At 63.3% G+C, this 17368-nt stretch overlaps 1 protein-coding gene across 11 annotated transcripts in view; it reads right to left on the bottom strand.

The window, feature by feature from the left end:
* Positions 1 to 17368, bottom strand: part of RBFOX3 (RNA binding fox-1 homolog 3) — a 138068-nt gene that overhangs the window by 67939 nt on the left and 52761 nt on the right. For all 11 annotated transcript variants that reach the window (XM_071451444.1, XM_071451452.1, XM_071451445.1 and 8 more), the window contains exon 2: positions 5058 to 5173. The gene's annotated coding sequence lies outside the window, so the exon portion shown is untranslated. The remainder of the gene's footprint in view (positions 1 to 5057; positions 5174 to 17368) is intronic.

The raw sequence follows: 17368 nt of genomic DNA, 5'->3' as shown, positions 1-17368 counted from the left end.
TCCCAGAGCCTGGGGCAGTGATCCCAGAGCCTGGGGCAGTGATCCCAGAGCCTGGAGCAGTGATCCCAGAGCCCGGAGCAGTGATCCCAGAGCCTGGAGCCCGGAGCAGTGATCCCAGAGCCCGGAGCAGTGATCCCAGAGCCTGGAGCAGTGATCCCAGAGCTTGGAACCCAGAGCAGTGATCCCAGAGCCCGGAGCAGTGATCCCAGAGCCCGGAGCAGTGATCCCTGATCCCAGAGCCCGCAGCAGTGATCCCAGAGCCCGGAGCCCGCAGCAGTGACCCTGCTGCCGAGGAACAGCCAGGGATGCGGGCTGGAGGGCACCAGAGCCCGGAGCAGCCTCCCTGCCGACACCACACACCTCCCGCAGCCACAGGCAGTGCACAGGGAGTTTCCCCACAGCCCTCACATTAGGGCTGTTGGGCTCTGGCTCCATCCCCTGGTTCACCCCAGCCCTGGCTCCCTGCCAGGCTCCCCTCAGCCCGAGCAGGTTGTGGCACCGCTGCCGCTTCCCGCGGCTCCCACCCCAGCGTTACTGAGCAGCCGAGGGAACGGCTCAGAGCTACAAGGTCACTCAAAAACACCATCTGTCCACACAGTGCTCCTCGCCCTGGGGAGAGCAGCACAGAAACGATTGCAATGCACTCAAGGCCGCTGTGCCCCTCTCCACTGCCCTGCTGCTCGCCAGCATCACACGGTGCTCACTCAGCCTGGGTTCACGAGGGGCAATCACAGCACCAATGCCCACTGATGCCCCCACACCCTCCACGCCACCAGGGCACCCAAGGTTGACAGGGAACCCTCCCAGAGTGCTCGTCACAGGGTGAGGTGTTTGGTGCTAGGGACAGACTGCCTGTGCTGGCCAGAGTCACCTCCATGACCCCTGGCTGGTGGCCTCACCAGCACCATGGGGTGGGGGGCAATGGTGGGAGTGTAGCCCACCTTGCATGAGGGAAAAAAGTCACAGGAGCAGCCCAACATCCCCGGAAAGTGCAGCTCCAGGTCCCCTCCCCCTGTACTGCCAGGACTATTTCTGGGGAGCTGAAGTCACTTGCATTTGGGCTCTGAAGTCACATCTGTCTCTGTTGTGCTGCTTCTCCCGCACCCAAAAGTGTCACAGCACAGCACTGTCTCTGTCACAGCAGCTGTCCCCCACATGGCCTGTCCCAGCTGCTCCTGTGCTCACAGCCAGGCCCTTGCCCAGCCCTGGTGGCTCACAGGGCTGCCAGGGGGTGCATGGGGGGACAGACTCACACCCAGCCACAGCAGGAAATAAATACTTGATTTGGGCAAGCCCAGTCCCAGGGAGGTGGAAGGCTAGGCCTAGGCTGATCAGGGTGAAGGCTGAGCAGAAGCTTAGGTGGAGGTAGGACATAAAGAAAGTTATGGGTTGGGAGCAATAATTTGTTGAGCTGAATCCAACCGTCTCAGACTAACTTTCTGTTATTCTGCTCATTCTAATTCACCTTGAATTCATTCACATACTAGTTCTGAGGTAAGGAGGAGGATGAGTGAGGAGGTTCAGGCCAGTCTCTCCCCAGCACCCGGCCCTGCCCCTCATCCACCTCAGCAGCTGCTTCCTCCATCCCAGCTGCAGTGCTGATGGCAGAGGCGGGCACTGCCCCAGGGCTGCCCAGGAGGAGTCTCCTGCACCCACTGGGACCCTGCCACGCTGGCCCCACGGCCCTGCAGCGATGCCAGACCCCTTCCATATGGGAGCAGCCAGCGGAGCTGCCAGCTCCAGCGCTTGCCGCTACATCTGGAAACTCTTCTCACCCTTAATTGTTCCTAATGCCTTAACAGCCGAGTGACTAATCAGACACTAATTGGGCGGCGTTAGCGGGGAGCGGAGCCCGAGCGCCGGCAGTGCCTCCTGCGCTGCCACCGCCACAAATCCCTCCGGACTCCAGCGCCTTCCCCTGCTCAGCCTCTCCCAGCGGGTGGAAATCCCTGCCCAGCAGCGGGGAGAGCCACGAGCCGCCGATTGCAGCTCTGCCAAACGGGCCTTGTGCCCCGGGAGCCAGGGCAGCAAGGGCACGAGGTATCCCCCAGCAGGGATGTCCCACACACCGGTGTCACCCCCGAGCAGAAAGGCACCGGGAGACCCAATCACTGCCCTCGGACTGCCCACCGCCTCTGGGCACGCACTGGCACCGCTGGGATGGGCATTGCCCACGCTGAGCCAGGGCGAGGAGACCAGTGATGAACAGGAATGCACCTGCTGCGGGTGATTTATAGCTGCTGGGGAGCCAGGGCAGAGCACAGCTGCATTTGGGACCCTCCTGTGCCCCAGAGAGCTGTGGGGGGGTGCCCCCAGCCCATTTCTGGGGCTCCCTGGGAGCTCCCACGGGGCTGCCAGCCCTGCCCGCACATCTGCCGGCAGCGCTGCGCTCGCCAGAGCTGCTCAACAGCAGGAAAGAGGCACAAATCTTGTTACACACTGGCTAAGCCTCCCTGGGCATGTTTTCTATAAATCTCCTGGAATTTATTATATGATAACTAGCCTGGAAAAGCTAAATTAAATCCACAGCCAAGAAACTGACTTTCAAGTGTGACCTAATTTAGTTGCTGGAAAGAGAGGGAGGGAGGGAGGGGGGATCCCGGTGCCAGCCGCTCCCGGTTTGACCTCCCGGTGCAGCCGCACTCCCCCCGTCCTCCCCTCCGCCATGACTTTGGGGACGGAGCTGCTCAGCCTTTCATGTCTGAGCGGATCTCACACTCCCACTCGCTGGAACAAAAGCGCCTCAAGGGCTCCCCTGTCAGATGTTTTCCATTGCTCATCTCCAAGCCTTCCTTGAAGGAGCGCTCTCCTCCCGGGGGTGCTCCAGCAGGCCTGGGGATGATGGGGAGGGTGGCTCTGCACTGGCTCCAGGCTGCTCCCCACCAGCCCAGTGAGCCCCAAGCTCGGCAGCAGCACCCACACACCCCATGGCTGGCAGCCCCCAGCCTCACACAGGGCCCAGGTAGGCTCCAGGAGAGGAGGAGGAAAGCAGCAGGCAGAAAAGCTGCATAGGGAAGAGCTTTGGTGGCCTGAGCCGCCCACTTCTGCCCTGGTGTCCAGAGCAGGTGCTGGCAGCAATGGCTGCATGGACCCCAGAGACAAGGCACAGCCCTCCCAGTGCAGGGGCACAGTGTGCACGGTGGCCAGGGTGACAACCTGTCTGCCATCCCCTGAGAAGCAGCACAGTCCCAGCCCCAGCACAGCACAAGGTCCTGGGAGAAACTCCCAGCACTCCCACTTTGGCCAGGACGCTCACAACAGCTGGATCCACAGTGATGTGGGGCTGGGCAGGACCAGGCAGCCCTTCACCCCAAAACTGCCCATCTGTGGGGCTGGGCAGGACCAGGCAGCCCTTCACCCCAAAGTGCCCATCTGTGGGGCTGGGCAGGATCATGCAGCTCTTCACCCCAAAGTGCCCATCTGTGGGGCTGGGCAGGACCAGGCAGGACCAGGCAGCCCTTCACCCCAAAGTGCCCACCTGTGGGGCTGGGCAGGATCATGCAGCCCTTCACCCCAAAGTGCCCATCTGTGGGGCTGGGCAGGACCAGGCAGGATCATGCAGCCCTTCACCCCAAAGTGCCCATCTGTGGGGCTGGGCAGGATCATGCAGCCCTTCACCCCAGAGTGCCCATCTGTGGGGCTGGGCAGGATCATGCAGCCCTTCACCCCAGAGTGCCCACCCGTGGGGCGGCTGGCTCGGGGCTGAGCGGGCACAGGGGGTGGAGCAGGCACGGGCAGGGCCCACGGGCAGGGCGAGGTGGGCACTGCAGGACCTGGTGCTCTGGCAGACCCGGGGGTGGCTCGGGGCTGGCACACGGACGTGTGCTGTTGTTCTGGAACGGAGTGCACTGGCACAGCGGCATGTGGGAAGCTTGCATAATAGTGCCAGCCCACACTACGCCTGCTCCTTCCCAGCATGATCAGCCCCTTGCTTTCATGAGCAATAACATCCACCCAAAGTTTTCTAAAGACAAAAAAAAAAGAGCTTCAAGGTGATGCACAGAGCTCAGCTGCCTTTGCTGCCTCTGAACCGATGAATGCAGCTGGGGAATCCATCTGCACGGCCACTCTAATCCCACATTCTGGACGACCTGTACCCCAGCAAGGGACGAGGAGCCTCCAGCTCCCATTTCGTGATTCCCGAGCAGGCACCCGGGGCTGGGGCAGAGCGGAGGAGCCAGTGTGCAGTGAGCAGCGCTGCCAGGGGGGCACACACAGCCCCCACCCTGCTGGTGCTGCACGGCCCCACGGGCACTCCTCCTGCCCAGGCACTCCCTTGGCTATGCCAGCTGGGACAAGAGCAGTCCCAACTCTGGGACACCCCCCAGCACAGCAGTTGGTGCAGAGGAAGACAAATTCCACAGCAGAAGAGCCCAGGCAGAGCCCAGCCCCTGGGCACCAAGGCTGCACAGCCTGGCCGTGACTCTCTGAGCACTGCGGAACCTGTGGGTGCTCGCAGTGCTGGGAACAAACAGGGAAAACGCCTGGTCTGCAGGAGAGAGCCCCACTGCCTGCAGGAGTTTTACACTTTAACTCCTCCTCAAGCTGCTGTGAGCTCCCAGAGCAGACTGGTGTCCGCAGAGGGGGGTTCCAGTCCGTGTAACGTGAACTGACACTGGTGATGGGCTCAGCCCAGAGCCCTGGGGGCAGCACGGGAGCTGGGTCTCGGCGGGTCCAGCTGGGCTGGGACGTGCGGGGCTGTGTGTGCACCATGGGCACACATCCCCTCCCTTGCAGGGCACCACCAAGGTCCCACATGCTCCAGGACCTCCACACTGCTGCACTGAGCAGCAGGGACACGGCTGGCACTGATCAAAGCATCCCAGACCCTCCCAGGCCACATCCCACGAGGATCAGAGCAGACATGCTTGTCCCACCAATGTTCCCCTTTGCCAGGTCAGCACACAAGGGTCTGGACACACAGGATCTGTACCCAGGGCTGGTGCAAAGTCCCTGGTGGGCTGACTGTGAGCTGCTGCCCCAGGCACAGCCATGGGAAGCAGCATCTTCATCCTCCATGCCCTCCCCTAGCAGACTGCTGGGTGGAAAGGACATACCTGAAGGCCAAGAGCAGGTGCCTCGGGTGCGGTGGCAGGTGGGAGCTCACGCTCGTGTTCACCCCTCCACGCCGTCAGGAAGAGCTGTCGGGGTCTCGCAGCAGCAGCGTCTCAGCCTGAAAGAGAGAGGGAGAGGCTCCAGTCCCGTCCCTGTGTGGGCACCGCCGCCGGTACCGGAGGAGGACGCGGCGCAGCTCAGAGTGCCATGGCCCCGGGGATCGCAGTGCTCGGCCCCCTCCTTCAGCAGCACAGTGACTCCTTCAGCAGCACAGTGACCTCCTCAGCAGCACAGTGACTCCTTCAGCAGCACAAATGTCCCAGCTGGGAGCAGCTCTGGAGCAGCCCCTGACCTGGGCAGAGGCAGGAGCCAGGACCCTGTCCAGTAGCAAAGCCCCTGAGGAGAGGGAAGCATGATCGGCCCAGGGCCCAGCTTAGGGTCCCCAGAGGGACATGTCCCAGCCTCTGCACTGACAGAAAATGCTGAGGCTGGTCCTGCCTCCCTCAGTGCACCAGCCCTGGCCTCTGACGAGTGCATGGGATGGAGACAAGGAGAGGCAAAGACTTCTTCCTAAAGGAATAAAGTCCCCAACCCATCTGTTCCCCCAAAGGAGGAGGGGGGAGGCCACTGGCAGCTCCAGTTTGCTTTTCCCCGACCCAGGTTGCACAGGAGATAATTTAGCAGCCTGTCCCCCATTGTAGTGGGACTGTTTCCCTGCTGCCCCGGGCAGCCCATCCATCAGAGCACAGAGCAGCGGCGTCCCCTGGCACCCCGGGCAGGCAGCCCCCCCTGTGCCGTGAGTTACAGCGCCTGCACCATGCGGTGGGATGGGCTCAGAGCAGCGGCTCCACTCCAGAACTGAGATTTATCCCCTGGCTGGAACAGGGCAGAAGCTGGGAGATAAGTCACAGCAGAGCTGCAGGAGTGGCGCTCAAGGTCCTCCAAGGTTGGCTCACTAAAACCCAGGAGAGGAGCACAAGTCCTGCCTGCTGCTGTGGCTGCACATCCTCTCCTGACGCTGAACCAGCCGTGGCCAAGGGGAGCTGGGAAGGAGGCCGGGCCCCCAGGCTGGCTCTGCAGCAATCCCTGGGGCAGGCTGCTGCCAGGGCTGTGTGAAGCCACCAGTGTCCCCCAAACTCCATCCCCCTTCCCAGCACGTTCCAATAACCCCAGCAGACAGGGATGGGCTTCCCAGCAGTGCAGAGCCAGTAAAAATCCCAGAGGCAGCCTGGAGGGGTGCTTGATGCTGGCCCCAGGAGCAGACTGGAGGCACCCACTCTGGGACTGGCCCCTGCAGTCACCCAGCACACCGAGCATGCGGCTGGCAGCGGTGTGAGCTCCCAATGGGCGCTGTCACTGCTCTGGGGACAGACCACAGAGAACCCACAGAGACACAGCGAATGGCACAGGCACTCCCCAGACTCGCTGGAATTCCCCTCCTGCTTCATTAGTCCTGCTCATTAGGCTCTGCTCCTGATCAGCAGGCACAGCTGGAGCTCAGCAGTGTCGCTCCCCAGCCCTTTCCTCCCAGCCTCTTTAATGCTGCTCGGTCACAGCCGGTCCCCTAAGCCCCCCGGGTGTCCCCTAAACGCCCCTTGGCTGTCCCCTTCCCCAGGCTCTGCCACCCCTCTCCCTTCCCTTCCTGCTGTGGTTGGTGAGTGACCAGAACCACGCTTGAGCTGGGGGCTCAGGGGGGACTCCCACTGTGGGGTTTGCCCCACACTGAGTCCCTCCAATCATGGTCAGCAAGTGCAGGGCAAGACAAACACAGGGAAAAACCCAATTGCATCGCTGAAACAAACTGAACACAGCAGGATCTTCTCAGCACTCTCTGTTTTCAAAAGCAAAGCCACCTGAGTGCAGGACAGGGGCTGGCACGTTCCCCACTGGTGCTGGGGGCCCAGCAGCATCCCTCCCCATCAGCAGCATCCCTCACCATCAGCAGCATCCTCGCCACTGGGAAGTGTTCCTTCCCCAGCAGGGATGGAGAGTGAATTGCAGATCCCTACGGGACATCTCCCCCAGGAGCCGCCGGGCTTTTACTGCACACTAAACCACAGCGATTAGATCAACAAGCCAACCCCTGCAAGGCTGAGAGGTTTCATCAAAGCCAGCAGCACCTCGGGGAGGAGATGGGAAGATGATGCAGCTGCCCACAGCATCTGCAATCCCTGGGCCAGCCTGGCGGCTGCTGCAGGGGGCAGGACCAAGGCTGTGCTGCTCATTTTCAGGAGGCTGAGCCTCTGCCACTGCCTGCACGCTCCCAGCTCCTGGCCCCAGCCTGGTGCCTCCTGTCAGACCCCACCGTGGCAGCAGGGTGCCACAGAAATGCCCCTCAGCAGGCAGGGCTGGGGGCATTGGGAGCCTGGGGGGCAGCAGGAGCCCGCAGTGCTTTTCCCTGGACTGCAGAGGAGCAGGAGAGGGATTTTCTTTCAGCAGCACTGGGCACCTGAGCAGCCCCAGCTCCAGCCCCAGCCCGACCTGCAGCTCTTTCCCACTCCTCTGCGCCACAGCTGATGTCTGGGTGTGCAGCAGCACACGGTGGCACTAACAGGATTTTGATGCTCAACAGAAGATGTTTTTTTCCCCAGGTCTTGCTTACATCACACCTGGAGGTATCCATGGCCGTGGAGGTGACACTGAGGAAGGCTAAAGAGTTTCAGCTCCTGCGCTGAGGGAGCAGCTTCTCCTTCAGCTGCCAAAGAGTAGAATTGCAGTGATCTGGCACTGCCTGCCCTCATCGTGCCCCCAGCCCAGCAGTGCCCTGGGGAGGGGAGGGCAGAGCACGGCCCCACTGCCACAGCCCTATTGCCACAGCCCCACTGCCCCCCTGGCTGGACAGACCCACTGCCACAGCCCCATGGCCACAGCCCCACTGCCCCCCTGGGCTGGACAGACCCACTGCCACAGCCCCATGGCCACAGCCCCACTGCCCCCCTGGCTGGACAGACCCACTGCCACAGCCCCATTGCCACAGCCCCACTGCCCCCCTGGCTGGACAGACCCACTGCCACAGCCCTATTGCCACAGCCCCACTGCCCCCCTGGCTGGACAGACCCACTGCCACAGCCCCATTGCCACAGCCCCACGGCCACAGCCCCACTGCCCCCCTGGCTGGACAGACCCACTGCCACAGCCCCACGGCCACAGCCCCACTGCCCCCTTGGCTGGACAGACCCACTGCCACAGCCCCACTGCCCCCCTGGGCTGGACAGACCCACTGCCACAGCCCCACGGCCACAGCCCCACTGCCCCCTTGGCTGGACAGACCCACTGCCACAGCCCCATTGCCACAGCCCCACGGCCACAGCCCCACGGCCACAGCCCCACTGCCCCCCTGGCTGGACGGACCCACTGCCACAGCCCCACTGCCACAGCCCCACTGCCCCCCTGGCTGGACAGACCCACTGCCACAGCCCCATTGCCACAGCCCCACTGCCCCCCTGGCTGGATGGACCCACTGCTCCCACAGCTCCCACAGGAGTGAGCAGAGCCCCTTGCTGCTGGGGCTGAGCCAGGGAAGCCTGCATCCCATGGGCTCCATCTGCTCCCAGTGCCCCAGGGGTGTGCTAGGGGAGCCTGGAACCCACAGGCATCACCTGCAGCCCACGGGCATCACCCACTCCCGTGGGCACCACCCGCTCCCGTGGGCACCAGCTGCTGCCAGCACTCCCCCAGCCCCAGGCAGTGCTGCCAGCGACAATCCCGTGCCACAGGGACCACCCACACACCACAGCAGCAGCAGCAGCAGCAGCACAGAGACAGGCCTGGTGGCAGAGCCACGCTTGCAGCTGCCTGAGGGAAAGGGGAGGAAGGCTCGTCACCCCCCTGCCACCCTCCTCCCCACAGGAGCAGGAGGAAGGTCCCACTCACCCCCGCTGCTGGAGCTGGGGAAGCCTCTGCCTGCCACAGACAGAAGCAGAGCGATGGGAACCACCCCTGCAGATGTGGGTGACATCTCAACCATGGGAACGCTGCTGGCGTGGCGGCAGGGCTGGCACCGGGGGACAGGGCTGGCACCAGGGCTGGCACCGGCGGCAGGGCTGGCACCAGGGCTGGTACCAGGGCGGCAGGGCTGGCACCGCTCCCACAGCACAGCCCAAGGGTGAAGGGCACCGGCAGAAAAGCCACAGGATGGCGTGGTGGGAGAGGCTGGCCAGGGCCAAGATCAGCGAGTGACAGCTGGGCCCTGGCATGCTGAGCCAGGCTGGGCAACCCAGGCCAAGGGGTGCTCAGGGTGCAGGGGGACTGGCAGGGGCACACTGACCATGGGGTCCCATACTGACCACAGAGTGCACAGTGACCACAGGGTGCACACTGACTGTGGGGTTCCCATACTGACCATAGGGTCCCACACTGCCCACGGGGTGCACACTGCCCATGGGGTGCTCACTGACCACAAGGTCCTATTACTGACCACAGGGTGCACACTGACCACAGGGTGCTCACTGACCATAGGGTCCCACACTGCCCATGGGGTCCCTGACCACTGCAGTGAGCGGCTCCAGCCGTGGCCGCAGTGGTGCCCAGGCCAGCCCTGCTCTGGTGGCCCGAGGAGCACTGGCACTGCATGAGGGAACAGAGCCCTGTGCAGGCCAGCACAGCCCCAGGGCAGCTGTGCCAGCCCAGCACACGGAGGGCGTGCCCACGGCAGGGCAGTGCCAGCAGGGACAGGGTGCCAGCAGCCGGGGCAGCCCTGCCTGTGGCCATGGATGCCAGCAGCTGGTTGCAGTCTGTTTTCCTGCACTAGTGCATTAAGCATTCCACACAGCACTTTTGCTGTAAATCACTTCCTATTCAGGCTCACTGCTGAGGGTCTCTGAAGGTCGATTTTCCATGGTTATGACAACAAAAACTAAAATTGGGTCAAACCTGAAAGGTATTATCTTTCTCCAAGCTGCTAAATGCACAATAGTAATGAGGTTGGTTAAGCAGTTCACCCCCAGCCTGCATTATTTGCTCTGAAGATGTATTAACCAGTTAAATGAGCATGATAAGGCAGCCCTGCACATCCCTCCCACCAGCCACACGGAAGATCTGAGGTTCTGGGTCTCCACATCCCCGTTAGCAACCGAGACCGTGGCCCCACGACAAAGGCAGCTGTGCCACAGCTCCGGGCCAGGCTCGGCCCAGCCTGACCCACAGGAACACAAAGGCAGCTTTAAAGGCATCCAGCGGCTCACAGCCACTGGAAAAAATAATTATCCTTCCTCCTCCCCTCTCTCTTTCTTCTTGTTAACACCCTCCCTCCCGCGAGCTCCTGATGAAAGAGCGACCCCACCGCCTGCCCCATCCAAGGGGCTTTGGCAGCATCCCTGCTCCAGGAGGGGGATTAGCCCTGGCAAACACACGCAGCTGACCTGGCTGCCAGCACCGGCACGGGACCGGGGCTGTGAGGAAAACCCACCCAAGCACCCCGGAAGCACCAGAGTCACTCCACAGCAGCCCCCAAGGTGCTGCGTGCCCGTGGCAGAGCTCTCCACACAGACCTGCTGGCAGGGTGCAGGATGGGCTGCCCAGGGAGGCCCCAACCCAGTGCGGCTGCAGGACCAGTTGTGGGACACAAGCAATGTTTGTTTTGATGGGATTTCTGCTGCTTTTCCTAAAACAAACACCCATTAATGTAAATATAACTGATGTAAACAAGCATGACCCTAAAATCCATGTGCAGCTGTATGGATCAGGGAAAAGAGAGAGAGGGAGGTTGGTTGGGAGAGAGGGAGGGGAAACACTTTAATTAATCTCTAAAATGAATGAGATGGGAAAACTCCAACTGCAGGAGAAGCATCTGGTGCTGCTGCAGGAAGGGGCTGTGCTCTGCTGGGGAACACCAGAGCCTTTGGCTGCCACACCGGGCACTCCACGGCATCAGGCATGGCTGGGAGAGCCACAGCACGCCCAGAGCACCCAGGGAGGGCAGCCTGCCCTGTGCCAGTGCCATGTGCCAGAGCCAGGAGCTGGGAACATGCCCCGGTGAGTGCTGCAGCCCCCAGCCCCATGCCCAGCCAGAGGAGCGTCCCCAGGAGCAGCCTGTCCCAACAGGGGATGGATGGGGACAGGGCAGGGGATTCACCTCCTGCAGCCAGGGGGAAGCATCAGGGAGCCTCAGAGTGCCTCTCACGGTGACCCAGCTGGGCCTTCGCCAGGAGGAAGCTGCTGCATGGAGAAATGCCAGCACTCTCTAGCACGGAAGGATGGATGAAGATCCCAAGGTGGGATCTGTGCTGGCAGCTCTGGGACCAGCGCTCTGGCCTCCAGATGCCACCTCCTGTGCCCAAAACGTGGCTGTGAACAGTACCTGAGGGCCAAGGGAGAGAGAGAAGGAGCTCAGAGCAGATCCAAGGAGCTCCAGGATGGAGGGGAGGGCCCGGGGTCAGCCAGAGGCAAGAGCAGATTCACAGTTCAAGGGGACAGCAGTGGATCCAGGCTGGGCTCTCCCAGCTCTCCCCAGAAGCAGCTCCCTGGCTGCCCCAGGAGCGCTCAGCCCCAGCACAGCAGAGCTCAGCCACACTCACACCCTGCCCAGGATGATCCTGGGGGACCACCCTTCATCCCAGCCTGGAGAGGAAACACACAGCGTGGCGCTCCTGGAGAAACCCACCCCCAGCACAGCTCCTGCCCAGGGTCAGCAGCGAGGGTAACACGGCCACTGCCAGCTGTGGTGCCCAGCTCTGCTGGGGCAGTGCCCGCCTGGGCACAGAGCCCTGCTCGGGGAGGGCAGGAGGGACGATGGCAGCCCCAGGGCTCGCCCAAGCCCTGAGCTGGCCCACGCAGGGCTCTGCCAGCCCTCCTGGGCTCCACACAGCCACAGCTCCCAGCACACGTCCTCCCCCTGCCCTTCCAACTCTGCCAGCGATGGCAGGGAGCTCCAAACGCCAGGGAAAGCATTCCTTATTCCTTACTGCAGAACGGCAGAGCACCCAAGGATGGCACCAGCCCAGTGCCAACCAGCACAGCTGAGGAGACAGAGGAGCTTCAGTGAACCTGGTTAAAGCCTCTGGGAAAGCAACAGCAGGATCCGAGTGACCTGAGAGCTCCCCCTCTCCATCGGGAGAACAAACGTGACCCAGGAAAGGAGCCTGGCAGCCCCAGGGACTGCGGGGAGGGGCTGCCGAGGGCCGGGGCTAACAGGACAGCCCCGGGACAGCGCAGCCTGCCCAGGGAGCGGGGACAGGCAGCCCTGGGACAGCAGAGCATCGCTGCTGGAGCACCCTGCGGCACTGATCCAGCCTCCCCCTCCTCCTCCTCCAGGCCTCTTCCTCTCCTTCCCCTCTTTGTCATTCCTCTCAGCTCACGCCTCTTCTCTGCTCTCCTTCAGCTGCTCGCAGCAATAATCCAGGGCACTGCCGCCCCAGCAGATTGCTCAGCGCCGCTCCCTGCTGCTGACCGGGCTTTTCATGACTCCCCCGGCCGTGCCGGGGCTGCTCCCCGCCTCCGCCGGCTGCCGGGTTCCCCCAGCATCCCTCCCCAAAAAACGCCCGCAGCACTGGCGGGAGAGCCCAGCACCTCCAGCTCCGCGGGGCTCAGCTGGGATCTGCGGGATCTGCTCCTCCTGCACCGGCTCTCAGCCCCTCCGAGCACCCGCAGGACTCTCTGGGCAGCCCCGGCCCCCCAGGCCAGGCGAGTGCAGCCAAGGGCACCAGGGCAGCAGCCGGAGGGGCTGCAGGCTGCCAGCACTGCCTCGGGGACGGGGAAGGGACAGGCACGGCTCCTGTCCCTCAGACGATGCTGCTCAGAGCCTGGCACGGCGCTCTGCAGAGGCAGGGACAGCACAGGAGCTGGGGCTCTGCCTGCAGGAGCCACAGAGCACCCAGGCAGCTCCCACAGCTCCAGCACCCTGCCAGGGCCATGAGGCAGGCAGGACTGCCAGGGTCCCTGCCCCAGAGAGGAGGGTGGGTGTGACAGGGAGAGCAGCTGCTGCTCAGGGCACCCTGAAATTCGGGCAGTGACTGCTGAACCCCTCTCTCAGAGCAGAGCTGCCCAGGGCAGGACAGACTGACACACTTCTGGGACCAAGGGACAGGCTAGCAGTGCGACCCCAGCCAGCCCTGTCACACGGCCATGTCTGGAGCCTGCAGCCAGCTCTGGGCTCCCCAGTGCAGATGGCATCAATACACAGGAGGGCATCTTGCAGAAGCTCAGGGTGATGCCCAGAGGCTGCAGCACAGGACACAGAGGGAATGAGGGGTGCTCAGCCCAGGGGAGAGGCTCAGGGGCACCAGGGAGGTTACAGGAAATCAGGGCCAAGGCAGGAGGTGGGGAGGGCAGTGGAGCTCCAGCTGCATTATCCTGTTTCCCAACAAATCCATCCATCCATCCATCCATCCATCCATCCATCCATCCATCCACATCAGCAAAGCAATTTTTAGAGGCGAGCAGCAGCCACCACAGAACCACAAAGCAGAGGCAGTGCCAAGTGCCAGCAACCACGGCCTGCCTGCCCCTGTCCCCTGCCTGGCATGGCCCCAGCCCCTGTCCCAGCTCCACGCTCAGCGAGGGGAGCAGCAGTGACCAGGGGTGCCCCAGGACCCCCAGCCCCACGTGCCCCGTCCTTTCATGAACATTCCACATGTAAAGCTGGGACTGTAATGACTGCCCCTGACGAGCAGGCCGAAGGGGGCCGGGTCTCCGAGGGAGCCGATCAGCCGCGGTCCCGGCGCTGCCGCTCTCACCTCGGCCGTCCCGAGCAGGGCCCGATTAACGGGGGCGGCCCCGGCTGCTGCTCCTCCCCTGCCCTGCTGGGGCACCGCGGACCCGCGCCCAGCGGCCCTGGGCTGGCAGAGAGGAGGCTGCTGGGTGCGAGTGAGAAGGGATTCCCAGAGCCTCCTCTCCCTGCTGTCCATGCAGGACACACAGGACACCATTCCAGACGCCAAGGTCCCTGCAGGGAGAGGAGCACAGACCCTGCACTCCTTGGATGTGAAAGCACAGGGAACATCCCACGTGCCCAGCTGGGCTCTTCTCTGCCCACCAGCCACGGTCCTGGGGTGCGACAGGACCCTCCAAGCCACGGCCTCATCAGGCAATCAGCTGTAATTAACGGCGGCTGCGGGCAAAGCGCGGCACGGGGACCTTTCTTCCTTCTTTTCCCCAAGACTGCAAAATAAATTATCCTGCAAAGTTAGCAGAGGCTGAGCTATGGAAACAATTAAACAAAAATTAAATCTAATTCATTTATACTCGGAGCACAAAGTGGATAATGTGGGGGTTTTCTTTGCTCTCCTCTCTTTGCCTTGGTGTTACAGAGGACTATTATGGGAAATTAATCACGGGGAAAAGCAATGAACGTGATCTATCGCTCTTTAAAAGTGCACTGTAGTGATTATATAAAAATCTATTAGAGAGGCCAGGAAATAGCAGAGTGACACCATTTAAAAGGAAAAAGGAGACCGGGCTGGTGGCAAAGGGATCGATTTCTGAACTGCCGGATCCGCGGCAGAGGGAGCGGGAGGAGGTCGGGCCGCGGCGTGGCCGCAGGGCCGTGCACGCCCAAAATCCCCGTCACAGGTCCCGCTGCAGGCAGGGCCGGCCCGGGGGCTCCCGCCGAGCACAGCCCACGGGAACGGCCGCCCCAGGAGCTGCAGCATCCCCCGCACCCTCGGGGGCACTGCCCCAGCTGAGGGTGCCCAGAGGAGCGACCCCATCCCTGCAGGGAGGGCAGAGCAGACCCCCCTGCCCAGCAAAGTGACCCCATCCCAGCAGGGAGGGCAGAGCAGACCCCCCTGCACACAGAAATGACCCCATCCCTGCAGGGAGGGCAGAGCAGACCCCCCTGTCCGGCCCCCGGCACACGCTGGGCTCTTTAACAGCGGTGATAAAACCTTCACCAAGGCACGTTCCTCCATAAATCCCGCGGCAGCGGGGCCGGCCCGGGGCCAGCCTGACGCTTTAACGACACCATCAATCCCCGAGGAGCCCGGCGAGGGGCGGGGGGACACCCGGGCTGCGGCCGGGCAGGGGCTGAGCCCCCCGAGCCTCGGGGCTGCGGCAGATCGGCCACACGGATCCAGGCGGGCAATCCCAGCCCAGCGACCCCGCATCTCCGGGCTCGCCCGTGGCCACCGCACACACCCGGTGCCATCACCCCGGGGCTGCCACCCACAAACTGCCCCAGCCCCGCATCGGCACGGGGAAGGAAACAGCTTTACGGGGATTTAATGGCAGCCTCTCCTCCCCACCAGGTGTGCGGAAGGCAAACGCACCGCACTCCCTCCACCGCATCGTTTAAACGATTTCGGGGAAAAAAAGAGTGGAAAAAAACCCCCTTTGATCTCAGCAGCCCGCTTGTTTAGCCCATGCAGGGATTTAATTGAGAAGGGATGTCCTTGAATAAATGCAGAGATGTCCTCGCTCCCCAGGAAGGCTGCCGCGAGCTGAACAATCCCCCGAACGAGGTTTTCCACTCATCCAGGAATATTCTGGGGCAGCAGAGCCCCGGGGCCGCTGCAGCACGGGGAACGCCAGGGTGGGCAGGCTGCCGCGGCACACGGACGGGTGTGGGGGCCCAGGGCCCGAGGGAGAGGAGCTCCCGGGGCTGGGGACACCCCCGTGCCCCAAATCCTGCACAGGGGGAGCTGGAGCCGCCCTGCAGCCGGCGGGACGGGGAGCGGGGCTGCCTTGGCCCGGCAGAGGCGCTGCAGGAGGGACGCGGGGCCCAAGAGAAGGCGGGGGCAGCCGGTGCCCAGGAGCTGGCACACGCACCCGGGTGCCAGCCCCGGCCCAGGCTGGGCAGGAGCGGAGGAGCCGCGGCCGAGAGGCTGCCAGCAGTGGCACCGCGGGCAGTTCCTGCTCATTTCCTCCCAGCCTGGGTCCTGACAGTGCCCAGCACACCCTGGCATCACTGCCCCTCCTCTGCCAGCTCCCTGCGGCCCTGCCCGGCTCCCTGCCAGCCACAGCCTCCTGCGAGGACGGGAACCAGCCCTGGGGCTGCCCTTGTGCCACACACCTGAGCCCTGGGGCTGCCCTTGTGCCACACACCGGCCAGGGGAACCAGGAGGGGCAATGATGGCCAGGAGGGGCTGCGCCCACAGATTTGGGTCTTTGCATCTCTGCCCCTGCCCCAGCCGGTGTCAGGCGCCGATCAGCATCATCCTCATCATCCTCCTCCTCCTCCGCCTCCTCCTCGGCGCAGCCGCGTGGGTGCTTTGCCGCAAGGCTCCCTCGCCGGGAAGCGCCGCGCTATTTTAATCCGGCATCTCCCACCAGCCCAGCGAGGATGGCTGCGAGTGCAGCCCCAGGAGAGCTCTGCCCTGCGCCCCCGCGCCGCTCGGGATGGAGGAACACCCCGAGGCTGCGCTCGCGGGGAGGCAGGAGTGGGCTGCAGGGCCCCCAAAGCCAGGGAGGAAGCTGCTTTTAGCCTGGAAGAGAATTCACGGTGATAAAGGAGAGGACATGGGAATTCCCAGCTCATTAAAGTGCTGGCATCTGTCAGCCCATGGTAACAGCAGCTCCTCTTCTCCTCATCCATTTCAGTTCCTGTCCTCCCCCTGCCCGGGGGACTTGTGCTCAGCTCTGCAGCCGCCCCAGCTCCGTCCCACTGCTGTGCCACCACCAGCGTGTGCCACCACCAGCGTGTGCCACGGCACAGCCACGGGGCCGCGGGCACCCGCAGGGCTGCGCTGGGAGCCCACACGGACCCGAGCTGGGCGTTCGTACCGTGCCTGGCCGCAGCTGTGCTGGAGGAGCAGAGGAGCTCTCAGCCCCTGGGCTCGCTCGCTGGCTGCGGTGGCTAAAGGCGAGCTGATTAAAGCAATTAGGATTTTAAATAGTAACACCAGAGTGGCTCATCAGCGCTGAAGAGGCAGTCAACTGACAGGCTGAGGAGCCTATTTAGGGATCCTGTTTGGCTGAGGATGCTCAGCGGGGCCCCAGGGCTCCCTCGGAGCGGGGGTGCCGGCACAGGGGTGCCCCGGGCACCCCAGAACCCCCAGGGACACGGAGCAGCCCTGTCAGGGAGCGCCAAAAGGGACAGCCCTGCACACACAGCCAGCTCTGTCCCCTGCCCCGCGGCCACGGGGGCACCAAGGAGCACCTGGCCCAGCCAAGGAGCGCCAGAACTGCCAAGGAGCGCCCGCTGCCCATCCCTCCCTTTCCTTTCGAGTGTTTATTTTCTGTAATAAAGGCTCGGGGAAGGGAAGGTGGAAGGAATTTCGCAGCGTTTCCCAGGAGGCGCTGCCGTGCAGCAGCGGCCCCACAGCAGCAGATAAAGTGCATTTTGCAGCAGCTGAAGCCCCACACACGTTTTGCCTGCCTGGGACCAAGGGCCGAGGTGCTGGAGATTAAGGCAACCTGCTGGGGAATCCATCTGGTTTGG

The sequence above is a fragment of the Agelaius tricolor genome, unplaced genomic scaffold, assembly GCF_023055355.1.
Source record: "Agelaius tricolor isolate 1412-34295 unplaced genomic scaffold, bAgeTri1.0.p SCAF_32, whole genome shotgun sequence".
Taxonomy (NCBI): Eukaryota; Metazoa; Chordata; class Aves; order Passeriformes; family Icteridae; genus Agelaius; species Agelaius tricolor.
Note: the sequence above shows the minus strand (reverse complement) of the source record. Positions and strands in the feature narration are given on the sequence as shown.